This window comes from Dromiciops gliroides, chromosome 4 (genome assembly GCF_019393635.1).
Source record: "Dromiciops gliroides isolate mDroGli1 chromosome 4, mDroGli1.pri, whole genome shotgun sequence".
In the NCBI taxonomy this organism is placed as follows: domain Eukaryota; kingdom Metazoa; phylum Chordata; class Mammalia; order Microbiotheria; family Microbiotheriidae; genus Dromiciops; species Dromiciops gliroides.
The window spans coordinates 52,418,648-52,446,323 of NC_057864.1; the positions used below are offsets into that span (position 1 = coordinate 52,418,648).

Sequence of the window (27,676 nt, forward strand, 5' to 3'; positions counted from 1 at the left end):
GGAGGAAGTAAGGTTGCCCATTTTGTATTCCCTGGTGGTCTAGTGGTTAGGATTCGGCGCTCTCACCGCCGCGGCCTGGGTTCGATTCCCGGTCAGGGAATATTGTTTTACACTTGACTAGCACCAACAAAATGGAGAGCTCACTTTCTCTCGCTCTGCTCCTTCTCTCTATTGCTACCTTTCCCTTGGGAGTTTCTCCAAGTCCCAAGTGATTCAGGAAAACCAGGGTTAGAGTAGCACCAGTTTCAAGTATCCGTTCAGTTCGTCCAAACTGTCCGACTGACAAACTAGTGCGGAGAAAAGGGATGGGAGAGAGAGGGGAAGAGGGGAATGGGAAGGCGAGGCAGAACAGAGTGGGCACCAACTTTTGCCAAAAACCTGGTCCTTTAGTTGACCAGGAGGAGGGCCTTCCCTGCTGTCCAAGAGTCGGAGAGGCACAGGCTTCTTCGGCTTTCTTAAGGTATGAGTTGGGCTAGAGGGTGGCAAGGGATAACGCGAGAGTGTAGGGTCGTGACTAGGAAACAGAGTTCTTCTGGAGAATCAAGCGTGCTACAATGAGCCGTCCAAAAGGCGAACAGGGGGGACAGCCAGACCCACAAACGGAGGGCCCTTGTTTTAAAAGTTTTCTTTTGCATGGGCCGGGAATCGAACCCGGGCCTCCCGCGTGGCAGGCGAGAATTCTACCACTGAACCACCCATGCGACACAACGCCTACTCTCTTTAGGGGTTCTTTGATCTTTCCCGACACATTTGTATTTCGCCTAGGTCCTGCCCCAAGCCCTAAAGTTCTCTTCTTCTTCTTCCTCCTCCACTTTCCCTACTCCTCCTGAGCCTAAGTACCTAAAACTCTATTGTTGGGAAGTTTCCGAAGGCGCGCTGTCCATGCGTGCGTCTCTCTTCCAATCTACCTACCCTCTGGCAAAAATCCACTTCGGTCCTTACACAGGCCACGGTTCCTCCTCACACCCTCATTCACACGCACACAAGTCAAAGCCTGGCCTATGAAGGCCTGGGCAAGTCTCTCCCTCTTCCTCGAGTAGCGCTGAGGCCTCGGCGAGACCACACAGTGCCAAGCAAAAGAAAGCTGTCAGGAGTGGGATTCGAACCCACGCCTCCAGGGGAGACTGCGACCTGAACGCAGCGCCTTAGACCGCTCGGCCATCCTGACTACGCTCTCAAAGCTCCCCCTCCCTCTCCTCTGGCCGTACCGGCTGCAGCACCAACACAAGCCTAGGTTTCCCATTTCATTTCCCCCAGCCTCTGTCTATACAACATCTCCTTCCACGCGCTTTAACCTCTCGCTCTGGCACCAGCTCTGTCTAAGAAAGCCCGCGCCTACACCACCATCCTTCCGCGCACGATGCGCGCCTTCCCGCCCGCCTCTGCAAGCTAACACGCTCTCACCAGGGGCCCAAACATCCGCCGCTACAAACCACCCGCACCTGGCCCGACCTTTTCCGCCGTTCTCGCTCCGCGCAACACCGCTGCCCTAGCCTTCCTCAACTGCCTCCACGATCCCCGCTGCCCCAGTCTCATTGGAGAACACAAGCAGCTCAGGGCCGAGGCCATTCTTTCTAGGGCCGCCCTCTTTCCAGCAAGCAGGTCCCCAGCCCCTCATGGAAACCAAGCAATAGATAGATCCCTCGATACTGGGGAGGGGAGTTGAAAGCGGTGGGGGGGAACGACTCAGAAAACGAAAGAACTGGACACCTGCTCTCATGCAGCGTCCAGTCTCCTTGGGGAGAGGGGGAATGGCCGGGGGGACAGGGCTTCTCCAAGGAACGGGTCCCAGAGCGGGAGAGCCTCTGTGGAGGCGCCGGCCTAGCCGTGACCAGGTCATGCAGGGGACCGGGTGTGCAAACGTCATACGGACTGAGAGGCCGGTGAAGCAAAGCTTAGACAGGCAGGGACTTAGAAGCACTGGAAAACTTCCTCCCAGGGAGTAAATGGGCGGGGGGAAGAGAATTTTCTAAAAAGAATGCAGAGTTAATCAACCTCATGGGTGTTTTGTAAGGAAATCTCCCTTTAAAGTACTATATAAATGTAGTTTACAATTAAAAAAAGGTTATATATGTATATATACATAATTTTTTTAAAAAGATGAACAGGATGCTATCAGAAAACTCTGGAAACACTTAAATGAGTTGATGCAAAGTGAAATGTACTGTATACAAAATAACAGCAATATTGTAAGATGATCTGGTGCGAAAGACAGTTATTTTCAGCAATGCAATGATCCAAGACAACTATGAAGAACTTATGAAAAATGCAATCCATCTACAGAGAAAGAACTGATGGTATCTGAATGCAGACTGAAGCATATTATTTTGTTAGTTCCTTTTTCTAAAGTTTTTTTTTCTGTCTGCTTTCTTTCATAACCTGACTAATGTGGAAATGTTTTGCATGACTACACATGTATAACTTATATTGAATTGCTTGACTTCTTAAGGGGCGGTGGGGAGGGAAGGAGGAAGAGAATTTGGAACACAAAGTTTTACAAATCTATGTTAAATTTGTTTTTACGTGTCATTTGGGAAAATAAAATCTAAATCAAATACATGTAGGGTGGGGGAAATTCTAAATAAATCATTTAACAAAGAAATAAATAAATGGATGGATGTATGGATGAATGAATCAATAAGGAAATAAATAAATGGATGGATAGACAGATAAATAAATAAGCATACAAATGAATGAATGAATAATTAGACGAATGAATGAATGTCTAAGAAGAGTGCAGAGTTGACGGGTAAGATTGAGGTTGGCTTGGAAAGGGGACCAGGCCAACATTGCAGCGGAAGCGAAAATGTCCAGGAGGATAGAGACCTGCTCAAAGGGGCAACCCTGAGCGGTTCCAGCAATCAGCTGTACTCTTTTCTAGCCCCACCAACTAACTAGCTGCCCATCCCCCACCAGCCTCCAGGCACAGCTTCCTCACAGCACCACTCTTTCTCAGACACATCTTCCCATCTGCCACTTAAGATCCCTTCCTTCCCTTCTTCCTCCTCCTGTACCCTTCCCCATTTCACATCCCCCTGGACCTGTGACTTGATCTAGGGTAACTGCCAGTTCCCTAGAAGGTATCAAGAAAGGACAAGGGTTTTTACTTTATTGCATTTGTGTTTTTTTTAAGACATGTTGATGAGTCGATTTCATTAACATTGATTTCTTTGTCAAATTTTTAAATTTAATTTTACGCATTCAAAAACATTATTATTAGAAGTCCACCGGCTGCTAGACTTTCAGAGGGTCCAAACACAGACACACACATACACTGACATAAACGCCCAAGATGAATTATTCCTTTCTTTGGAAAGCCCTCTCCTTAATTCTGAAAAACCCCGGACATTTTGGAGGACAAGGGACGAAAGGTGTGATGAATGGGGAGGGGGCTCGAGGGAGGAAGAAAGAGAGTGAAAGGTGTTTTTAGGCTCGCAGAAGAGGTAGGAAAGGAAGAAGGGAGCTTTCTAATTTGTAAAGTTCAAAAGCTGCAGAACCTAGGAAGCCCCAAAACAGAGATTGGCAGGAAAAAGGGAAATGGGTGTTCAGCACGGGGGATATGGACAACTATAAAGGGAAGAGTATCTTCCTCGTTAGTACAGTGGTGAGTATCCCCACCTATCACGCGGGAGGCCGGCGTTCGATTTCCCCCGACGGGGAGTGTTCTTATATTTTTGCTTCTTTCTCTCCTGGGGGCCCCAGTTCTAGGCCACCCAAACCTGTCCCTGAGACACACCTTGGTGGCACTAGGAGACCCGGCACCAAGGGATCACTTCCTTAGAATCCTTTCCCAGCACAGGCTTTCATCAGGAGGTTAGTTGACTCTTCTCAGACCGTAGGCGCCCAAAGGCATCTCCATCTCTTTTATTCGTAGTGGCCATGGGGGCCTTGTGTTTGAAAGTCAAATTTTCTATTCAGTTTAGGTCTTTTCATCATGAGTGCCTGAAAGTCCTCTTTTTAAGGGGAGGGAAGCATTCCAGGCACTGTGCTAGGTGCTTTACAAAAATTATCCTTTGGGGGGGGAGGGGAGGATTAAGTGACTTGCCCAGGGTCACACAGCTAGTAAGCGTCAAGTGTCTGAGGCCAAATTTGAACTCAGGTCCTCCTGAATCCAGGGCCGGTGCTTTATCCCATTGTGTCTCCCTCTTGCCCAATACCTCGCCTTCGATCGAAAAGGAAGCCCAGACAAGAGCTAGGCTCCTGTGCCCCACCTTCCCAGAGGAAGTAGGTGGGCCACTATTGGCGCGCCTGCTCGAGCTACCAAGGGGCGTGGAGCTGCAAAGGCCGGGAGCTCCAGGCACCCGTATCAGACCAGGGTTCCCTAGCCTCAGGGATCCAAAGAGCTCACCCCAGTGCCCAGTCTCTGAACGCAGGAGCTCTTGCCTGCAGATGGCACAAAACCAACATCTCCAGAACTCACACGCAAATAAGCGCCAACACAACACGACCACGAAGTGGGCGCAAGAGAACTCTATGTCAAGGTCAAGTGCGGGACCGCCGATAGTGCGGGCAGGGCCGTGTACGATTGAGGCAGGACCCGCGGGAGACAGATGTGGCAACCCCAGCCATAGAGATCACAGCCTGGTCCGGGCGCAGGGGTGGGCTTTGGCCCAGAACACTGGAGACCCGTTCTTGCTTCCTTTCCCCCCGAAAACGGGCGGACTCCAGCTGGCCTTAGCTGAGGGGTGTGTGCGGAGCTCGGGTTTCCACAGTCGCACCAGCAGCCTCGGAGGTAGCCTCGGCCTGCCGCACCTCTGAGGATCGCGGGCCGGGATGGCCACGGACTGTAGCAGGAACTGGGAGCCGAGGCCCTGGCCCAGCGGCGCCCTCGAGGAGGAAGGGATGCGGCTGATCTCGGGCAGCACCAGGCAGCGTCCCTGGCAGGAGTGGCAGAGGAGGCATGTGGGGGCTCAAGTCTTGGGGCACGGGAGAGCGGCTGCCAAGGAGCCAAGTGGAGGTCTGTGCTGGCCTCGGCTAGTGTGTGCAGCGGGCGAAGCCGGCCGGTGAGCTGAACTCCGGGCCAGGCTCTCGTGCTGGTCCTCCTGGCGAATCAGGGGGGAGCAACCCGTGCTCTTAGTGTAGGTGGGCAGAGGCGGCGGTGTAACGTGTGAGCGTTGGTGGTATAGTGGTGAGCATAGCTGCCTTCCAAGCAGTTGACCCGGGTTCGATTCCCGGCCAACGCAGTTTCCTTTTTCAGCGCTTTCCTCTGGGCGTCACACCGCCCACCCCTACACAGGAGCCAGCGCTGCCCCTCGGCCGGGTTCCTCTCTTGATTTCTCACCTCCTTCGGGGTCTCTGGGCATACATATTCCCCAGCCTGGGTGAGTGAGCGCCCGCCCCTTCCTCTCTGTCTTCTCGCATCCTTTAGACCTTTCTGGTTATCTAGCTGCATGCTGGGTCTCGTGCTCAAAACTCCACCTCACTTCACTCCACTCCACTTCAACTGAACAATGGAGTGCCTACTATGTGCTAGGTCTTAGAGGGCTGCATCTTGGGCAGACGGAGCACTAAGGTAAGAGCCCCTGCCTACGTATTCTAGGAGCTTTTATTGTGGCGGGGACAGACAATGGGAGAGAGTTTATCCTTAGGCTCTCCAAAGGAACTGGAATTTACTCATAAGGATATTCCTTCCGAAAGTGGAGATCCATCAGGCCTGCTGGTCCTCTGGCATTCCTGTCCATCTCTTTTGACAGGGGCTCGAGATGCAAGACCAACCAGTAGCCTATTACATCAGTCTATGTTCGAGGTGAAGAGGACCCACACTAGGGTGGCGACAGTCACTGAGAAAAGGGGGCACATAAGGAAAACTGTTAGGAGGATAAAAATGACTGGACTTGACAATATGTTGACTTTGGGGAGGGAGAATTGAGGTAAGAAAGAGTGAAATAACTAGGTTACCAGCCAGGGTAGGACATTGGTGGTACCCACTATAAGGAAGGAAAGGTTAGGGTTTGAGGGGAAAGATCTGAGATCAGTTTTAGACTTGGTAAGTTTAAGATGTCTACGGGACTTCTAATAGGAAGTTGGAGGTGAGAGACTGAAGGTCGAGAGGAAGGTTCGAGCTATATAAGTAAATCTGAGAGTCATCTATTTACGGATGATAATTGCAGGAAGAAGACTCCCAGTCTAGAGGGTTCGTGCGGTGGGACCGAACACTGCCCTTTGCCTACTCTCCTTCTCCAACCTCCCCACCCCTACCCCCATAGAATTGGAATTTGTAGTTGCACATATTGTAGACTAAGGCCGAATTTAAGGTAGGTTCTCTCACCGTAGGGCATATGCAGGAAAGCAAAAGTGCCTCTGAATATACCAGCTACCCTCTCCTAGCGTTCAGCATTTCCTGGGTTACATTCATTTTTTTCAGTCACGTCTGACTTTTTGTGACCCCACTTGGGGTATAGTACTGGACTAGTTTGCCATTTCCTTCTCCAGTTCATTTTACAGATAAGGAAAGTGAGGCAAATAACACCTCGTTAGTTTCGGAGAGCGGATTTGAACTCAGGAAGATTAGTCTTTCTGGATTCCAGAGCCGGCACGCTATCCACTGCGCCACCTAGCTGATACCAGGAAACAACAGAAACAGGAAACCGGAGCAGAGACAGATTGTTACTAAACCCAAGGAAAAAGTCTATGCAAAGGCCCAGATATTGTCAGAGGCGGGAGGAAGGACCTAGTACAGGAGCAAGGGGGTGACTGAGGCGACCCTATGGATAAAAGTTGGAAGAGCGCACGCAGCAAAGAATGGGATGAAGAGAGCTTCAGGCCCGGGAAAGATGGCAGGGTGGGTAGAGATTTGGGTGTTGAATTCTTCTGTAGGTTCTTTTTTCAGGCGAGGCAATCCGATGGTAGCATTTAAGGGAATGGGCTAGAGTGCGAGAGAGGGGAGCGGGGTAGGTGACCCTCGATTGGCAGTGCCAGTGGAAGCCGAGCACAGTATCTGAGTGGCAGACGTCGCATGCTGTGCTGGGGGAAGAAGGCAGTAATCTCATCATCTGATCCCTGGTGGTCTAGTGGCTAGGATTCGGCGCTTTCACCGCCGCGGCCCGGGTTCGATTCCCGGTCAGGGAAGATATTTTCTTGCCGCACATCGCTAGTTCTTTGCAGGAGTCCCTGCGCCCTGGTCAATTCCTGCAGTGTTCTTTTCCCCCACGTCAGCCCCGCCACCAATTTTCCAGAGACCAAAAAGAATCCAGAGTGGAGTGGCACCCATCCCATGCATCCTTTCGCATCGCTTGCACTGTCGAGCTTTCCACCTTGCATGGGGAGGGGGGGTTCGAAGGCTGGAGGCCAGGGCGAAATAACCTTTTGCTACTTGGCATTTGGCGGGCTGGAAGTTAGGGAGCATTTCTTGCACAATTAGGGCTTTCAGGTTTTCAGCCCAAGAACTGAGTTTCACCTTGGCCTTCTCGAGTTAGCACTGGGTGACGAAGCTCGGAGGACCAAGGCCAAGGTGCAGACAAATTATGATGCTGCTAGGTGCAGAGAGAAGCAGGAAAGAGAGCTGTGCTTTGAAAAAGGAAACGTGCATGGGCCGGGAATCGAACCCGGGCCTCCCGCGTGGCAGGCGAGAATTCTACCACTGAACCACCCATGCTGAACACAGCTTACTCTTTCCCCTCCTTATCTCTAATCTCTTTGAACGTCCGGAGTCAGCGTCTCGTCTGCAGATGGTGTAATCTATACCTCCAGAATTCGGTGCCACTCACACGCAAACACGCGCGGATACAACCCAACCAGAAAGTGGGTGCAAGAGAACTCCATGGAAGGGGCGAGGGGAGGGCCGTGGAAGATTGAGGCAGGGCCCGTGGGACACAAGAGCTGGGGCAACCCCACCCACCAACCAAGGTCACGGGCTGCTTCGAGAACGCTCGTGGGCTTTGGTCTAAGAGATCCGAGTGAGCTATGTCCCTGGGGCAAGTTCTTCGTCCGTGGGTCGAAGGCTCCTGTCAAAACGAGCTACCTGCTAGTTCTCCCAGTCATCCAAACTTACAGCTCACGATCATATGTGACCTTTCCCTTTGCTTCCTCTTTTACATTCAGTTACCAGATATTATTGAATTTCACTCCTAATTCTTTTTATGCTATTTTCCCCTACGTCCTTTGGGATCCCATCATTTGGGCTCACATTACCTCTAACCAGGCCTGCTGTAATAGCTGTCTTGTTTTTGCTGGTTCTATACATTAATTTCTCCTGTTTCGATTTTTATAGCTCTAACCAAGATAAATTTCCCAGTTCTCGTTCTCTTACTTTGAAATCTTTGTTTCTCCTACCTTATCTATTTAATTCGGGGGAAGGGGATTGGATCCTCTGTCTACACTTCCGGCAAAGCTAAAATTGGAAAGAGGTAGAACACAGTGAAATGTAAAGGCACCCTTTTGGTGTAATGTAGCTCTTCATACCCAGGATAGACAGCTAAATTGCAGATGAAAAGGCTTTCAAAGACCTTAAATTTGCTCCAAGCCAATGACAACTCTGGTACCTCTGTTCCTCACTGCCAAAAGGGACTTGTTGGGGAGATCCTTCTCGAAGGACCACCTCTGGCTAAGGAGAAATTAAAGGACTGGCAAAGCTAGACCTCTCCCATCTCTTTGGAGCTAATGAATCCCAGAGTCAAGACTCAGAGGGCCTCACAGAGAAGTGAATTCGTCTCTCTTAAGCTAATGGTCACTGCCCTGGACCAAAGAGTAGCCCCCCAGCTAAAAAGGGAAAAATATTAACCAGTTAAATTAATGGCTAGAGGCAGAAGAGACTGCAGAAGCCCACTGAAGGGCAAATCCAAGGAGTCCTTTGTTTCAGTCCAGCTGAAATATGGTGCTCCACAATAAGCCCAGAAATATTTCCCTGCCCCAGTCTGTCGGCAGCAGCCCTGTGGCTCAGTGCTCTTACCAGTAAAAGCTATCAGCCACTCACTGTCCAATGATTAGGCATTTTAGTTGGAACGATAAGGTAGTCAGAGAGGGCAGGAAATGGGGATGAGAATAACACTATTCTCACCAGTTCTGTATCCACTTGTCTTTTCTGAGTTGGTGAGAGGGGAGGGAGAGTAGAGTTAACCTATTAATGAGTAAATAAAAATTTTGCATCTCAAACAAACATAATTGAAAATTAAGTAAATCCTAATGCTTAGCTGAATTTATTAGGCCTCTTGTTTAATTTGCTTAATTAGTTATTGGTCAAGACTAAAAAGCCAATATGGGAATGTCATTGTTGACTAAGAAGTATTAAAAGATAACTAACAATTTTTGTTGTATGGCCAGTTACAATTGGACTTGTTTGAATAATTTGCTATAATTTGAATCCTGCTAATTGATATCACCTTTAACTGGTCCCGGAGTCCTTTAAGCTGAAGGCTACAGACTATTATGATCTAACATCACCAATGTATCTTTGACTTGTTTTCCCTTTCTATTTGATAAACTCTCTAATTTTTATTTGTATTGGTAATATGGTAGTGTGCAGAAATGTCTAATATTTTCTAGAACACTATCATCTCCACAAAATATATCAACCCCAGAATTTTTGTATTGATATATTTTTGTAATATTTTATAATATTTTGTATTGTATTTTGTATTGAATATTTTGTTGATAGAAAGGGATCTCTTTAAGGCAAGCATCTTTCAAACAAATGCCTAATATAACAAAATAAATATTGTTTCTTAGAGAGCCAATCACTAAATGCAACACTGAGCAACTCACCTTATTCACTTCAACAAAAAGAATGTGGCTGGTACAACAACCTCCCTGTAATGAGCACGCCCTCTCTGGCTTCATTGTACATTTGCTTTGGTCCAAAGCAAAAGTTTTAGCTTCCCCCTCCTCCCCCCACCCCACCCCCCACCCCCGACCCAACAGGAGGGCTGGGAGAGAGAGAGAAAAAATGCCTAATTTTATAAAAAAGTAAAATAAAATTAGTGGGTTTTTTAATGAACATAAATGGAATCGGGGCAAGATAGAGGAACTACAAACAAAATGGAATTGCTTTAGCTTTCTCACCTGCATGCTATCAGTGTGGTTTTTTGAGATTCTTCTTTATATAAGAGAAGAAAATATACAAATTCAGAACTCATACACTGAGAAGATGGGAATGTCCTGCTTTTCTGGCATTTCATACTGAAAATCAAGAAGGAGAAAGCTTTTGCTCTTCTGCTCCATGGGAGATTTTTGTTCTCCCACTCTCCCATGGAGCAGAAAGTCAAAAGGTCTTGAGATCTTGATTTTCAGTATGAATACAAACCATGAAAGTGGTGTCTCACAATCCTTCTGATCTTTGAGGTTCAGCAGGGACTGTAATAAAAGCAAGACATTCCCTTGCTCTCAAGTGTATTAGTTCTGAACTTACATATATTTTTTTTCTCTTATGCGAAACAACCTCTTAAAAAAAACAACTTTGATAGTGCATGTAGCTGAGAAAACTTCATTTTGTCTGTAGTTCCTCTACCTTGATCCTGACCCTGTCCATATTGCAACCCCAACCCTGGCTTCAACCTTCCAGGTTGCTGAGACAGAAAGCACAGTCCTATCTTTTAGGTCAGGGTTACAAGAGATAGCCAGCCTGAAGAACATTTCCTATAACTAGCAACAGCAACAGGCCTTTCCAATCCACATCCCCTATCCCAACCCTGCAAGGCCCCAGCAATAGCCTTGTCCAATCCAGAGGTACCCTATACCCAATTAGCCATCTGATTAATTTGAAACCTAGATAAATAAATATAAGATAAAATATTATGAATATAAACATATGTTTGTTTTAAATATCATATATTATACACAGTGTATTGTATATAATATTATAATAGAATATTAGAAGTAAATGTAAAATATAATATTATAAAATAAATATACAAATATAAACCTTTTCCCTTTTGTTCCTTTGGGAAGTCTCCACGAGTGCCTGGTCTTCCCTTGCTGGTGAACTCAATAAACTCTTGTTAGTTCCTAAATTTTTGCTTTTGTTTTGGTTCTGGTTCTGGTTTGTCGCAGACACCGATAAATTTACCCACAATTGTTTGGAACACATGGAAAGGAAATAGGAGGGAAAGAGGGAGCAGTTGACAAAATGAGAGTTCTGTGATGGTGACAATGGGAGGAAAAGGAAAAGGAAATTAGGCTTTACAGGTAGGGAGGATGTCTGAACCCAGGAAGCCAAACAGGTTTAGAGAACTTCTTGTTCCTAAAAAAGAAAAATCAAGGAGAGCAGTGTCCCTACAGGGAGTACAGCAAACAGGGAAGATTACAAAATAGTGAACATCCTGGAAACAGCGCCAAAAAGCCTGGTCTGGGCTTGAAACTCCCAAAACTTAGTGCATTTCATTGAGGCCTTCAAGGATGGATCCTTTACAATGGAAAGTTGAAGTACGCTGTGCTCCAGTTAAGTCACAGTGATGTAGGAGGCAAAAAGGGGTTAATAGAAAAACCCAAGACCCAAACTCTAATTCAGATATTAGCTCTAAAAGGGTGTCAGACCCCAGTTAATGGTTAACTTACAAGTCAGGATGTTAGGTTCTCTTACCCACAGTAATCAGTACCCATAAAGGGAACAGAGGGAGCTAGGCCATGAAGGCCTAAGACTATAACAATGATACATTGACAGGCTATAGAAACTTAGAATAGAAATAAATGAAAAATGAAGATGTTTTGAAACTAAGCATGGGGACCAGAAAGAAACATGTGCAGAAAAGGCCAAATTTGTCCCCAGATTCACCTTATGACATGTAAACCCCCAAAACACACCTCCACTGAAAAAGGTACCTGACTTGGGGTTGGCTTAGGACCCCAGGAACTCCAAATTAGGATAAATCCTCCCCTGTACTTCCCAAAGGTGGAGATTATTATAATGAGACTGATAATCAATTTATCCATACTATAAATATAACTGTCTTTCCTTTCCTTATTTGAGAGATATCTTTCCACTTTTCTGGTTCTCTCCCTGTGATCACTCACAGTATTGCAATAAAACTTGATAAATTGAGTCTCTGAGTCTTGTAATTCTTTTGGGATGACTCACGATCAATTTGACCCCAAATTCAGCCCACATCAATAGTGATTATTGCTCCAGAACCTAGTTAGACCCTTTTCTGCCTCTCTACTTTTGCAAAATCAGCCACTTTCCATGCCTAAAGTAACCTGTTCCCACAGCTGCACCAGCTGAAATATAACTCTTTCCCCCAGGGGGCAGCTAGGTGGTGCAGTGGATAAAGCACTGGCCCTGGATTCAGGAAAACCTCAGTTCAAATCTGGCCTCAGACACTTGACACTTACTAGCTGTGTGACCCTGGGCAAGTCACTTAAACCCTGTTGCTCCGCCAAAAACAAAACAAAACAAAAAAACATCCCTATAACTCTTCCCCGTACCCCCAAGACTCAGTACAGGTCTCATCTCCACAAAGTCTTCCCTGAACTTCTCAACCAGAAGTCAATGGTCAATATTATAAATCCTTGGAACACTCTCTCTTTCCTATATCCGTAATTCTTAATGTTTTTACTTTGAGCAATAGTCATTTATGAACGTCTCCCTTCCCTTACTAATGTGGAAACATATTAAAAATCTACCCTTTGGGGCAACGAGGTGGTGCAGTGGATAAAACACCAGCCCTGAATGCAGTTCAAATCCGGCCTCAGACACTTGACATGTACTAGCTGTGTGACCCTTGGGCAAGTCACTTAACCTTCATTGCCCTACAAAAAACAAAAAACAAACAAACAAAACCCTACCCTTTTACTTTCACTAGAGATATTAAGAAATAATATTTATCTGCTTTAAAAAAGGAAGCCCTTTTTGAATTTCCCTATTTGGAGTTGGGTTAGGTCTAAAACAAAATGAGTTCCTTAGGGAAATGTTGTAAGGTTAGTAACCACAACAAAAAGGAATTCTTGGTTGGGCTATTTCAATGAATGAATGAAGCATCCATTAATCAATTACTACGAGTAAAAAAAATGGTGCTAAAAGCTAGAGAAATAAATAGAAAAGTAAGACAGTCCCCAGTTTCCATGACATGCATTCTAATGAGGAATTTTGATTAATTAATAATAATTAATTAATCCCTTATGATCCAGTGAAGAATGTCCATCTCCTGGATTGGTTGGCCTCTACTGAGAAGGGATGAAGATACTGATCAAAGAGAGGAGGTACTTTTGCTTAATCCAGGAGAATATTTGATGGAAATGGAACTGTGCAGTAGCTATTGTTGTTAAGCCCAAAATTGCATTGGAAAATATTTTTCCTTATTCCAGAGTGCTATAAATATTATCTAAAATCCTCTTGGAATCTGAGGGAATAAGGAAATTATGCCAGTTTGGACATACTTCTCTCCAAGCTAGAAATGGATGGGATACTAGATGAAGGTAAATTAAATAATATTTTTTTCTGACACACTTGTGTCTAAAATTTGTAGCACAATGTATTTTCTTTTTTGTCTCCTGCAACACCAAACTGCAAACTTTGTACAGAGACCATATGATTTTTTTTTTTTACTCTTCCAATCATGACCACCTAGTGGAAGATTTGGGAGAATGTCTAACAAATGTTTGTTGACCTATCCATGTGGTCAGAATTTGAACTCCGAACCCTGTAAGTTGAGGAGTCTGCAACTCTTTTTTGTCTAAACTTGGTCCCTCAGCTCCTTTGAATGACGGAAATGTCTATAGTAGAGCATCTTTTACAATCAGAACCTGAGAGGATGTGGATATCATGTGCTTCAAGCTCCCAGACTTCCCAATGCTTTGTCTCAACTTTTAATCACCTCTCCATTCTCAACTCTTTCTCTGCTTTCCTTTCTTTCCTCCCACTCCCACCCAAGGGGCAGGCGGTGAAGTGTGGCTGAGAATAGATAAGGACTGTTAATCAACATTTGTATCATAAGATAAACAAATCGCTGAACAAATAGTCTCATTTAATGACTCAAGTTCTCTTAATTTTGAAATCCAGTGACCTGTCCTTTGCTCTCCTTTTTGAGTTCTCTGTAGCTTTTGTCACTATTACCCATTTCTTTCTCCCTGCCTTGTTTTTCTTAGCCTACCTGTCTAATCTTTTCTCTCAGTCTCTTTTGCTGTCCTGTCTCCCACAGTCTATCCTGGTTCCTTTTGATCTATCTTTTGATGATCTTATTAGATGCAAGAACTCAGTTATCATCTCTATGCAGACAACTCCCAAATCAACACCCGGATCTTCATTTTCTCCTGTGTTTTGGCGTTAGCTTATTTGGCATATTAGCTTTGGCAAAAATACTGCAGTGGTTTACCATTTCCTTCTCCGACTCATTTTGCAGATGAGGAAACTGGGGCAAACAGAATTAAGTGATTCGCCCAGGGTCACACAGCTAGTAAATGTCTGAGACGAGATTTGAACTCATGAGGAGTCCTCCCTACTCCAGACCTAACTTTGTATCCATAATGCCTTCTCCACCCCCATTCCCACCCCCCGCCCCCGCCCATCTCGTTCTCGTTCTTCTCCCAACTTTAATAACTTAACTTTGTTTTGTATTTATTATATGTATTCGTGTTATTGTCCCACTAGTAAAATATATACCCCTTAAGGAGGGACTGTTTCGATTAGTGTCTCTTCATTTGCAGTTCTAACGTGGTGCTCTTGGCACACAGTAGGTGCTTAATAAATAATCATCTAATTGAATAAGAAGCCAGATGGGGGATGGGGTGGGGGCGGACCCGGGGGACAAGTGTAGTTTCACCGACCTGCGGACTCTGCCAGGCCGACTTCAGAGCCTCGGACCCTGGGGCTGGATACCAGGGGGACATCGAGAAACAAAGCCTGGGGTCTGCGTCTGGCGAGGGGTGGAGAGAAGGGCTGGAAAGGAGTTTCCCAGAAGCCCGTTTTTGGTCCAGTTTCTCGCCTGTCTCTGCCTCTCCGCACCCTCTGCCAGATCTTCTCCCGAGGTTGCAGTTTGGGGGATGCCTCTGGAAGAAGCAAGGTTTTTTTCTTTATCCATTCTGCCCCAGCAGTTGGGGGCGGAGGAGTGGGGATCAGAAGGGCGAAGATGAGACACTGAAAACTCTGCTGGTAGTGACGTAGCTCGAGCGGAGGGTCGAAATACTTGTAGAGAAGGAAAGCATCCATTCCTCCCCGGCCAATTCTTCATCTAAGGAAATTGAGAAGCCGAAGTCCGTTCGCGTTGGTGGTATAGTGGTGAGCATAGCTGCCTTCCAAGCAGTTGACCCGGGTTCGATTCCCGGCCAACGCAAAAGCTTTTTTTTTTTTTTAAATGGTACAAAACTTTTTGGTGACATTATCAAGACCTCTACTCAGGCCTGCAAACGCAATTGGCTTCCCCCCATCCTGCTTTTTGCTCCCAGAAGAAATCCAGACTCGGCAGCCTCTCCTTCCCTTCCCTAGTTTTACTTCCTCTGCCTTTTCGTTTCTTCACGTCTCCCGGCCTGCGCTCCCCAAACCGAGATCTGAGGCCCACACCTGGGTCTGCATCCCTCTCGGAGCTTCTCTTCCCTCCTTCGAAATGAAGGGTCTTAGCAGGAAGCTCTAGGACGCCTTCATATTTTATGGTGTCAAAATCATCCACAGGTATAGCATGGCTTAACAGAGCAAACCCTTGTGAATGACTGGAGAGGACTTGGGAGCAAAAGGAATCCTCTCATTCTCACAGCAGCTACCTCTCTGACATGAGAGGAGATTATCTACAACCTGAGAAAGAACATCGGAGATCCTCAGCCGGCAGTGATGGAAGAAGGGGAGGGAGGGAGAGAGAGGGGGGAGAGACAGAGAGCGGAGACACAGACACAGAGAGTCAGAGAGAGAAAAGGTGAAAGGGAGATAAACAGAAAAGAAGAAGGAAAAGGATGGCTCCAGCCTCCTCTTTCTAGCCCTCACACCCTCCAGTTCGCTTTGTCCATTTTTGTTCCCTGAGACTATGGCTCTGGACTGGATATTTTCGGGCGGGAATAGTGGCAGTCACCAGAGCTTCCCCATAGAAGGGGCATGCTTCCTTCTCTCTCATCTCACCACTTAACAGTCAAATTAGTTTTTACAAATAAATATTTACTTCAAAGGTATAAGAAGAAAAAAATATATAAATATCACCCCGGCCCCCCCACCTCCCAAATCTAGAAGGCATAATCAATCCACCCTGGTACCACTTCAATCTCTGGGGAGAAGAGGAGCGTTAGATTCATTGAACCTTTGGCTCAGTCTCTGTGCAACACAGTCCCAAGTTCCATATCCAGAGCGGCCTTTGGGTTCAAATGCCAGGCACCTTGGCTTCTCAGGGGTTTCCTGTTGGGTCAGTTGCAACATCTAGCCTGGAATCCAGCCTCCAAGGTCAATGTGGCTGAGTCAAGGCCCAGTGGGGATTCCATGACCTGCCCCTAAAATTGAAAAGGACAAATGAAACAGACAAACAATAACAAACAACAAACCAAGGGCCATTTATTTTTTCAGGTCACAGGGCCTAAAAGGGGAAGGAAGAGTGGGTAAGGAGAGAGAGAGAGAGAGAGAGAGAGAGAGAGAGAGAGAGAGAGAGAGAGAGAGAGAGAGAGAGAGGGAGAGAGAGAGAGAGGAGACTGTCCTAGTGTCATAGTTTAAAAGATATAGCCTTTTGTGACTACATAGCTAATGGGATATTTCCACGTGGGTGCTCCATCTTAGGTGACCTAGGAATTCATCAAATTCCTGTTACATGAGGATCAAATGAAATATGAAATGTAAGGCATTATTAATTGTTGTCTTGGGAGGAATCCCCTCTTCCCCCATTGAAGTAGTGCCTTTTCAAAATAGCTCATTTGTGTATTGTCTCTATTTAAAGATGAGGAAACTAAAGTTCAGAGAGATTAAGTGATTTTAGCACCTAAAGCCATATAACTAGAACTGTCTTGAACCCAAGTCCAACATTTTCGCCACTATTCCATGATGACTTTTTTTCCATCATTTGCAGGCTTGCTGAATGGTGCTCATCTAGCTTCTACTCAAGAACTTCTCATAACAGAGAGTTCAATAATTTTCTTTTAAAATTAAATTGTTTTCAATGAACAAAAATTAATTTTCTCTATCTCCCATCACTATCTTCACCTCCACCCCTAGCCCCACAGGAAGTAAATTTATAAATAGCCAGTATAAAGTAGCAATAACAGGAAGTAAGATTGCAAAGGGGAATCTAGATCTCAAAGATGAAAGGGATGTGATTGTATTATATATTAAATAAAAATCACATCCTGGTAATATATGCTGAATGATTCAGGGAAGCTAGCTAGGCTCTGCAGTCAGGGCCTTTTGGTTCTATGATATATAAATCTCAGACAAGTTTGACGAGATTAGCAGAATACCAAAGGTGCTGATAACTGAGATGATTTGGAAATGTTAATGAACTAGCCCCAAGGTGGCACTGATAAGAACTAATCTGTTCCTTCCAAAACCCTATTAAAAGGAGACTTCATACTCCTGCCCTTCCCTGTTCCCCTTCCCAGTACCATCCATTTCCATTGGGTCCGTGCTGCTGAGTGCTCCCAGTAATCCAAAGCTATGTGAGTGATCCTCGTGCCTCTTCCCCTCCATACCATCTGCTTTCCTTCATCATTCCATCCCCTCTTCCTATGCCCTCTGCCTCTATACCTGTGAGTGAGATTTCCCCCACCCCTTAGTTATGAGATTTAATATAGTTACAAGTGATTTAATTAGAATAATCAGCATATTTATTATTTTTTAGGAATAATCAACATATTAACTGAAAATTGTGATTTAATATATTTAGATATCTTATTTTAATTGTATTAGTAGACTAAGTCTCTCTTCTTACTATTCAGTAATGTCAGATGATATCATTCAGCAATACTATATTTTAGAAACCACAAGTGTTATGTTTGACTCATGGGGGTCATGCAGCTCACTAGTGATATACTTGATTAGAAGGGATCATGCAGCAGAATTATGACCCTGTTGCCACAAGAAGGATGATATGAGTATTGGAAAATGCTGACATTTGTCATGTAGGCAGTTTCCATATTTCCTAAGAAGATGCTTTAACTTTAGATACTTTTCTTTTCTTTTTTTTTTTTTTTTTTTTAGGCAACGGGGGTTAAGTGACTTGCCCACGGTCACACAGCTAATAAATGTCAAGTGTCTGAGGCCGGATTTGAACTCAGGTACTCCTGAGTCCAGGGCCGGTGCTTTAACCACTGCACCATCTAGCTGCCCCTAACTTTAGATACTTTTAAAATTAGTTTTGTACAGAAGCATACAAGCTCTGGAGGGGGTATAAAAACCTGGTGATTTTATAACTCAGCGTCTCTCAGGTCCAACCCCTGACTGACTGGCTTTATTGTGGGATTAAAATCTCTCAATAAACCTATTTTCTATGGCTTGGAGACTTTGTTGTTTCTGGTCCTCCGTCAGACTTAGACATTTTTCCTGACAATTTTGGTGACCCTGACGTGACCTACAGAAATTCTGTCCCTCGGGTTCTTACTTTTCAATGTAGGACTCTGTCTGAACTCAACCCTAGGGATATTTCCCCTCGATCCCTTCTTGAAGGAGAGAGACCCTAATGCAGACTTCTCGCTGGATCCGACCTCCAAACTTGTATTTTCAAGCTGCAGATTGAGATACTCATTTCTTTCTTTACTTTTTCTCTGCCTTCTGAAACTAAGTAGTTATTTTATTTATTTATTTTTAGTGAGGCAATTGGGGTTAAGTGACTTGCCCAGGGTTACACAGCTAGTAAGTGTTGTGTCTGAGGTCGGATTTGAACTCGGGTCCTCCTAACTCCAGGGGCCGGTGCTCTATCCACTGCGCAACCTAGCTGCCCCAATTAGTTATTTTTAATTGGGTTTAAAAAATTAGAAAGCTAGCTATAAATTCTGGGTGGTTCCTATGTTTCAATTTTTAAAAGAACTTCTGCTTTTTGCGCTGCCTACTAAATCTGTGAAATTTCTCTGTGAAACTGCGCAATCATTGATTTTCTGTTAGGAGAATCATTTGTGACTTTAACTTTTAAGAATATAAGGAGATAATAATTGGTAATATTTCTAAATTGAAATTTGGATTAGAATTATATATATATAAATAAATTAGGATAATTTGTAACATTTTAAAATTAGAATTTGGACAATTAGTGTGGTTAAAATTGTGAAATTGTTCTAAATTGTGAGTAAAAGAGGAAGGTGTGGAGAAGCCTGGGCTATACAGCTAGTCTGCATGGCTGGCACCACCAGAGTGGGTTAGGGAAGAGTGGCATAGTATCTGCTGAATAGAGAAATTGTTATCAGATATTGTTTTTAATTGGTTTAAAAACCTTAGGAACCACTAAAAAATATTTTTTGGAAACTTTTAATCTTTACATTCTAGACAAGTTAGAAAACTTCTTAGGAAAACCAGGAAAATTGGAAATAGAATATTTAGTTTCTTGAAAATTGTTATCTACTATGATTTCTGAAGAAATGAAATAAAGAAAGGGGCCTGTTACTAATATACCATCAGGTCTTCCTTCTTGTTTTATACTTGAAGAGGAAGACTGGGCATGCCCTGATATGTTCTAACCTGATGGAGACATTCCCTCAGTTTCTACTGTTTTCTTTAATAGCAGACCTGAAACAATTAAGAGATTCTATAGATGATTTAATTAGTAGAATAGAGTTTTTATTAGAAAGACCAGAGTATTATAGTGAGTTTCAAGAGACAACATAGGAAAAAGATGAGACCTCTAAGAGTTTTTATGATAGATTATGTAAAAATGCTAGAAGGTTAGCTAAACTGGACCCTAGAAATCCTATGGATGCTAGAATGTTAAATACTGCTTTTGTGAATCAGTCTCTTCCAAATATTAAGAGGTATTTTTTGAAATATTGCCCTAGATGGCATGAAAAGAATATTGGGGAAGGGGCAGCTAGGTGTCAAAGTGGATAGAGCACTGGTCCTGGAGTCAGGAATACCTGAGTTCAAATTCGGACTCAGACACAACACTTATTAGCTGTGTGACCCTGGGCAAATCACTTAACCCCAATTGCCTCACTTTAAAAAAAAAAAAAGCAAACAAAAGAATATTGGGGAACTAAAAGCAATTGTTCAATATGTGTTTGAAGAAAAAGACAAGGGAGAAAGATCTGGAAAGGAACCTAAAGCTGTTCTTACTACCATCTAACAGGTGCCTACAGAGAAAAAGAACAGGAGAAAATTTACTGCTTTTATTGTAGAAAAGTAGGACATTTAGCTAAAGATTGTTTTAAGAAGAAAAAAGATCAAGAAACAAAAAAACAAAGGAAAGAGAAAGGATTAGAGTAAGACAAGTTCAGACATACCTGAACAGGTCTGAACAAGTCTATTAATGTTAATATGTTTGATGATTTGTTAACTTGATTGTTTACTGTATTTATTTCTTTTTAATAGAGACCTTAAATTTCCTATTTTTTGGTAGAAAATTGTTAAGTACATTGGAAATTGTATTCAAATTTGAAAATTGGTATTTATCCAGTAATTGTTAAAAAGTTTGATGAAGATTTTAAAAATTGCATTGTGCATTTATATATTATTATCAAAGGAGGGAACACCACCATCTATACCTTGATTATTATTCTATGCAGGTCAGAGGCTAACATTCCAATTCTTCTAAGCAAAAGTCTGATTCTGACAGTAAGTCCATCTATTGTTTTGTTTAGAATTTTGGAATGTTTACGTAACTGTTCTTTATTTTTGTTATGCCTAACCCAGCCACTATTGTGACTGTTATTTCTTGTGATGCTACCTGTTTTTTCAGGATTAGATTTATAAACCCTGAATCCCAGTATCTGTTTGCATTTACTTGGTTATCATTTTAAAAGGTTCCACTTGACTCCTAACACAGAAACTTTAGACCAGAATAGCTGTCATTTGGTCCAGGAACTATTTCAGGATGGACACAAGATCTAAGGTATGGTGAAACCCCTTGCTGCTTGCATGCTTAAGATGTAGTGCCGTGCCTACTGACTATGACGTGTTGTGGTCAGCTTCACTTCCACTAACTTTGAGTACAGACAGCTGAACAAAATCCTGTCACTTAGCTAGGATTTTTAACTTCATCAGTGAAGTAGATACCCCACTCTGACTTGATCAGAGACTTGCTTGAAGCTAGGACTTTAGCTATAATCCATTCTTCAGCTCATAAACTGATGTAGCTTCAAAAACAGCAATCAGTAAACGTCCTATTTTCTAAATATTAGTGGCTCACTGGTGGTATAATTGATTAGAAGGGATCATGCAGCAGAATTATGACCCTGTTGCCATAAGAAGGATGATATGAGTACTGGAAAATGCTGACATTTGTCATGTAGTCAGTTTCCATATTTCCTAAGAAGATGCTTTAATTTTAGATACTTTTTAATTAGTATTGTACAGAAGCATTAAAGCTCTGGAGGGGTATAACAACCTGTTGATTTTATAACTCAGGGTCTCTCAGGTCCAACCCCTGACTGACCAGCTTTATTTTGAGATGAGGCCTTCTCTCAATAAACCTATTTTCTATGGCTTGGAGACTTTGTTGTTTCTGTTCTTCTGTCAGACTTAGAAATTTTTCCTGACATACCCCCCCTTTTTTTTGGTTTGTTTTTGTGTGTGTGTGGGGGGGGGCAATGAGGATTAAGTGACTTGCCCAGGGTCACACAGCTAGTAAGTGTCAAGTGTCTGAGGCCACATTTGAACTCAGGTCCTCCTGAATCCAGGGCTGGTGCTTTATCTACAATCCTGGATAGAAAAGAGAAACTGTCCTAGTCAGATAGTTTTAAAGATGCTGCCAATTCTAGCTACTCGACCAATGCCCCATTGTAGGCCAATTTAGAATGCTCATTCATATATGCACCAGTCCCAGAAGCAGGTCCCTAGCACCTTTCATGTAAGTGATATCATTTTAAGTGGTCTGAATATGTACCAACCTCTGATACACATATTTCATTTAATTATCTCCATGCAGATAACTTTTAAATCTATATCTCAATCCCCTGAGCTCCAGTTCTGTATTTCTAACTGCCTGTTGAATATCTCCACCTGAAACATTTACTGGTACTTCAAACTCAAGTCTGATACTAAAACCACAACAGAACTCATTACCAAATCTCCCAAAATCAGTCCTTTCTCTAACCTATCCATTTCTGTTCATGGGACCACAACCCTCTCAGTTACCAAGGATCATAGCCTTGAAGTTGTCTTTTACTCCTAATTCTGCCTCACTAAACACACCGTCAGGAGCCAATCTACCTCAATGCTGTTTTACATGCGTCCTTTCCTCCCAACTCTGCAATGATTTTTGTCTTGGCCCTCATTTCTTTTCTCCGAGACTTTTGGAATAACCTTGTAGAGAGTCTTTTGCAGGTTTGTCTTTTCTCCAATTCACTCATCTTAGTGGTACCTTTATGCCTCTCCTCAACCCCTCAAAAACCCTCAGGGACTCCCCATCCTGATATTCTGGCTCCTTCACAATCAGGCTCCCAATCTGCTCTAATGGGCAGACTAAGAATGAGGGCCTGGTCCTTAGGTCACCTGCCATAGACTAAGCTGGTGCAAACCAACAGGGAGGTTTGGGGACTGTTTATGGAAATTCATGAAGGAGGGGCTTTTCCTTATTTCAGAGGACTCGCAGGTGTTCTGATTCCTGCCTGGTGGCTATGGAGCTGGAAGTGAATATCACACCAAAGGAGGACAGGAGGCCGTTTTGCATTTTTACCTGGCAGCTTTTGAGTGAGGAGAAAGAATTACTGTGGACCTCAGGTCAGGAAGGGGTAGAGGGCCCTGTGTCCCACCTGGCTTCTATGTGACTGAATGCATGGGTCTGTAGTTTCTATTGTCTCCTTATGTTTATTCTTTCCTGCTTTTAGGTGAATGAGTACCAGAGACAGAAAGGATCAAATTACAACCTCAGTCTAGTGAAGTCCTCTTGATATCACCTGGAGGCTCGGCCAATATCTCTGAACTATAGATTAAGATCAATTATCTTTGGAAAAGGGATCCTTACTGGGAAGGCATAGCAAGGACTGTCCTACCCACTCACATGATCCCTGAGGAAAGTGGACTCAGATTTAAATCGTTTGCTTTAAAAAAAAAAATTTCCCAGTAGGATACTTCCTGGCCTTGGGAGTTCTTGTCTTCCTTTGAGGAACACCAACAAAGTCCACTTCTGGGTGTGACTGAGCCCATGGATGAGTAGCTCCCTTGCTTGCAGCAGACATGGATATGAATGGATCCACAGCTGGGCTGAGTCAAGGGGGATGCTCTTCAGGGAGAGCTCCTCACCTGACTGCTTTTTACCAGCTCCCATTCCTGGGGGGGCCTCTGATGACTTTTCTGGTATTTCAAAGCTCATGGAGTTGTAACTTGATCCTTTCCATCTCTGGGACTCATTTCACCTATGATCAGGAAAGAATGAAAATAAGGAGACCAAAGAAACAGAAGACCCAGGCTTTCAAGGTCACATGGAGGCCAGGTGGGACACAAGGCTCTCTAACCCTTCTTCAAGCAGAGGTCCCCAACAATTCTTTCTCCACACCCCCTTAGGGTTACCAGTAGAGTCCCTGGCAAGTAAAATGCAATAAAGGGAACCAGGGCTAGTTCCCTTGAGAAAGGAAAGACCCTTTTTTTATTGATATGATGGGATCAGGTAGCTGGGGAGTCTTATGATTGGCTACAGCTGGGGAAACTGGGTTAGCATTCAGGTGTAGCTGATTATCCCTCTCTAAGGATTAAGGTAATGTTCGTAGTTTTATGGGACTCTTCTCTTGTAATCTTGATTAGAAAATCAGAACCACCCGGGTAGTTGTCCTCTTGGGAAAGATTAAATCACCACTCCCTCCTTGCACCAAGAGAGGCTAGGACTTGTCTTGGATGGACCAGGCTAAACTGGTTGGTGTTTACAGAAAACAAACAGATGTCCTAGGGGCTAGTTGCACATGTGACAAATATCTCTCCTTTTCAACTGTGCCTTTACACTGGTGTCCAGAGAGGGTGAAAGTCTGATGAACCAGTGAAGGGAAGAAGAGCTACCTTTCCCTCTCCTACCTTTCTAGGTCCTGTGGGCCTGAGAAATACCATGGTAGGAAGGGAGATGGTGGTTCTGTTTGTCTGGTTTCTTTTGTCCTCAGTTTCTGGGGAAGGAGGTGGGATTCCCCCCTGGGCCCAGAACCAAGCCATGGTGATCCTTTGAGCCAGGATTCCAGGCTGAACAGCCAGCTAACTCTGGATACCCCAGGAGGGATTTGTACTTGGAACATAGTACTGTGTTTACATAGAAACTGAGCTAAATTGTTAACCTGATCCCCTTTTCCTCCTCAGCTTATAAGGGGGTGGTAGAGTTATATCTTCAGGTGTTGAGTATATTTATTGTTATATATATTATATATTATATATACACTGGTGAGGCAATTGGGGTTAAGTGACTTGCCCAGGGTTACATAGTTAGTATCAAGTGTCTGAGGCTGGATTTGAACTTGGGTCCTCCTGACTCCAGGGCCAGTGCTCTATCCGCCGTGCCATCTAGCTGCCCACCCTGTTATATTTTTAAAGTAAATATTTCTTTGTAAAATTTAATACTGTTAAGTGGCTAAAGCCTAGACACCCCCAAGCCCCTTAAGGGTGTTAGAGAACCCTGGCAGAGGATTGAGATGTAATACACCCAGCCTTCAGGCAGTGAGGGGCAGGGTAATCACAGTTACATAAATACCAGTGAGCTGTCATATGTAAAGTTCTATTTAAATGCTTGTAGTATGATTGGTCTCCTCCCTTAAATTGTAGGATCTGTGTCCCATTCAGAGTCCTAGCCACGGGGCCTATCACAGGTCCCCATACCAGAGAGAGAGTCTTTGAATGAATGTATGACCTACCTTTGGCATTCAAAGGTCACTGAACGAAAGTGTAACCTGCCTTTGGCACCCACCAGAGACAGACTGCAGGAGGAGGCAAGTACTCCTGGTGTGAGGAGGATGACTCAAGCTTGCCAAGCTCCTGGGTGTGCCCCAGAATGCCCCAGATCTTAGGGCTAAAGGAAGGGGAAAGAAAACAAGAACCATAGTTGATAGGGGAAGGGTGGGGGGAATCAATCCCATTCTCAAAGGAGATACTGAGCCAGAGGAGCAGATTCTCTCCTCCCATACCACTGCCTGCAATGGCTCCTCTTGAGGACTTAGATTAGCCAGGACAGGCCAGAGAAATAAGGAGGAAGAGGATAGCCCTGGACTCCATCTGAAAAGTGGAAGGGGGAAATAAACATGTATATAGCACTTACCACTTGCCAGCAACTGTGCTAAGTACTGTAAAAATATCTCATTTGGTCCTCAGAACTTGAGGAAACAGAGGCAGATAGAGGTGAAGTGACTTGCCCAGGGTAACACAGTAAGTATCTGGATTTGAACTCAGGTCATCTTTTCTCTAGGCTCCAGTTCACCACCACTTTTACTGGACCTCCTGAGCTGAGAGAAGTTCTGAGGTGCTTCTTGGAGATGCCTAGAAAATTCATCCTGTACTTCCTTTGTGTGTATTTTTGGGGTAGTGTAGGGATGGGCTGATTGGCAGTCTTGGGACTCTGGGTCAAAAGACTAAGTGGCAACATTTATAGTTCCTTTGGATTTCTGGGCTTCTTGAAATGGGACAGGGGAGAAGAACAAAACTTGGGTGTCCTGAGCTGTCGGGAAAATGTCTAAGTCCAAAGGAGGAACAGAAACAGCCAAGTCTTCAAGCCATAAAAAATAGGGTTATGGAGAGAAGGCCTCATCTCACAATAAAGCCAGTCAGGGGGGGACCTGAAAGACTAAGTTACAAAATTAACAGGTTGTGATACCCCTCCAGAGCTTGAATGCGTCTGTACAATACTAATTAAAAAGTATGTAAAATTAAAGCATCTTCTTAGGAAATATGGAAACTGCCTACATGACAAATGTCAGCATTTTCCATTACTCTTTATCATCCTTCTTGTGACAACAGGGTCATAATTCTGCTGCATGATCTCTTCTAATCAAGTATATCACTAGTGAGCTGCATGACCCCCTTGAGTCAGGAATAACACTTGTGGTTTCTAAAATATAGTATTGCTGACTGTTGTATCTTGTGATATTACTTAATGCTTGACATTGAAAAGTATCATCTGACATTACTAAGTAGTACGAAGAGAGACTTAATCTACTAATACAATTAAAATAAGATATCTCAATGTATTAAATCACAATTTCAGTTAATATGCTGATTATTATCATAATTAAATCACTTTTAACTATATTCAATCTCTTATAACTAAGGGGTGGGGAAAATCTCACTCACAGAGCTTAGCCCACACCAACAGTGCCTTGATGTCTGTTTCTCAAAATTAGTACATTCTCAATATAGGAGAAATAAGGTCTTTAATCGGGGCAGAGAAGTATCACAAAGCAAGAATGCTAGTGTTAACCTGGAAATTAAGGAAACAATCAATATAGGAGAAATAAGGTCTTTAATTGGAGCAGAGGAACTATAGCTCGTGATATCGCAAAGCTCGGAAGCTAGGAATACCCAAAGATGGGAACTGAGGACAGGGTTTTTTTGGGTAACAGAACAAAAGGAAACTGAAAGAGTGCCCCAGACTGGCAGCTAGGTGGTGCAGTGGATAAAGCACCGACCCTGGATTCGTGAGGACCTGAGTTCAAAGCTGGCCTCAGACACTTAACACTTACTAGCTGTGTGACCCTGAGCAAGTCACTTAACCTCCATTGCCTCTCACAAAAAAAAAAAAAAGATGGCTCTAGAGTCATGTACCACTACTTAATATAAATGAACCTTTGACAAAAAGAAACAATAGAACTGCTCCCAATTTAAGTATAGATGCTCCTAGATCTAAATAGAAACTACTCAATGTAGGTAAACCCTTTGTAATAATATAAAGTCCTGGGAGTAAGGCAGGGATCATTTTGCTTGGGGGAAGGTTCATAAGTCTATCAAGAGTCTGGAATTGACAAAGATTGGTTAGCCCCAGGCAATTCATTTGCCTGGGAAGGGGGAATGGGTGGGGATCATTTGGTTCTCAGTAAATTTGTAGTTCTCACTAGGAATTCCCAAAGATAGGGATTAAGGACAGGGTTTATATGGGGTATATATAGGTATGAGACTGCCCTTGATATAAGTATAGAAAATACTTAAATAGAAACTACTTAATGTAAATGGATCCTTTTTTTCTGCATCTTCTCTTTGGAGCCTCAGCAAGTCTAAAGATGGTGCTAACCTTGCATCCCTGAATGACAGCTTGACTCTGAGGTTTGAAGAGAATCAATCTTCTGTGTCACATTTGAAAATTAAGGTAAACTAAGAAACAGTAACCAATAAATTAGGTCAATGGCCTCTCTCAATGACCAAAGATCCTGCAGCAGGGTTCACCAATCTCAGTACAGTTTGGGGGAGGGCAGAGTTGGATAAGTGGGGAAAACAATGATTGGTTACAGGGCAGACAAGCTTCATGGTGGGGGGGGGGGACACAACAACACAATTGGTTATTTTAAAGAAATTGACAGCTGGTGACCATCCCTCTGAGCCAATTAAGGAATGTTAATTGTTTTATGGCACCCTTCAGTGTCTAGCTCACTTTGTTAGCAGACTCCCTTGTGCCTAAAAGGGCTTTTAGAGAGATAAGAATTGTAGTAGGACTGCAAGGATAGAGAGGATATACCTTTTGGGGATGATAACAAGTTAACTTGTAACTTTAAATTAACTTAGAAAAAAGGTTGCACTCCCGTTGGGTATGGA

At 43.9% G+C, this 27,676-nt stretch overlaps 1 long non-coding RNA gene and 7 other non-coding genes across 8 annotated transcripts in view; 4 read left to right on the plus strand and 4 right to left on the minus strand.

Moving 5' to 3' along the window:
* The first annotated feature begins 28 nt into the window (after positions 1-28).
* On the plus strand, positions 29-100 carry TRNAE-CUC. Its single transcript has one exon. It is a non-coding gene; the product is annotated as a tRNA-Glu (tRNA).
* Positions 101-630: 530 nt separating this feature from the next.
* On the minus strand, positions 631-701 carry TRNAG-GCC. Its single transcript has one exon. It is a non-coding gene; the product is annotated as a tRNA-Gly (tRNA).
* Positions 702-1,085: 384 nt separating this feature from the next.
* Positions 1,086-1,168, minus strand: TRNAL-CAG. The gene has a single exon. It is a non-coding gene; the product is annotated as a tRNA-Leu (tRNA).
* Positions 1,169-5,111: 3,943 nt separating this feature from the next.
* TRNAG-UCC lies at positions 5,112-5,183 on the plus strand. Its single transcript has one exon. It is a non-coding gene; the product is annotated as a tRNA-Gly (tRNA).
* Positions 5,184-6,996: 1,813 nt separating this feature from the next.
* Positions 6,997-7,068, plus strand: TRNAE-UUC. Its single transcript has one exon. It is a non-coding gene; the product is annotated as a tRNA-Glu (tRNA).
* A 455-nt stretch (positions 7,069-7,523) lies between these two features.
* On the minus strand, positions 7,524-7,594 carry TRNAG-GCC. Its single transcript has one exon. It is a non-coding gene; the product is annotated as a tRNA-Gly (tRNA).
* Positions 7,595-15,125: 7,531 nt separating this feature from the next.
* TRNAG-UCC lies at positions 15,126-15,197 on the plus strand. Its single transcript has one exon. It is a non-coding gene; the product is annotated as a tRNA-Gly (tRNA).
* An 886-nt stretch (positions 15,198-16,083) lies between these two features.
* Positions 16,084-27,676, minus strand: part of LOC122754029 — a 36,783-nt gene continuing 25,190 nt past the window's right edge. Inside the window, exon 5 of the long non-coding RNA XR_006356320.1 lies at positions 16,084-16,332. This is a non-coding gene — a long non-coding RNA (uncharacterized LOC122754029). The remainder of the gene's footprint in view (positions 16,333-27,676) is intronic.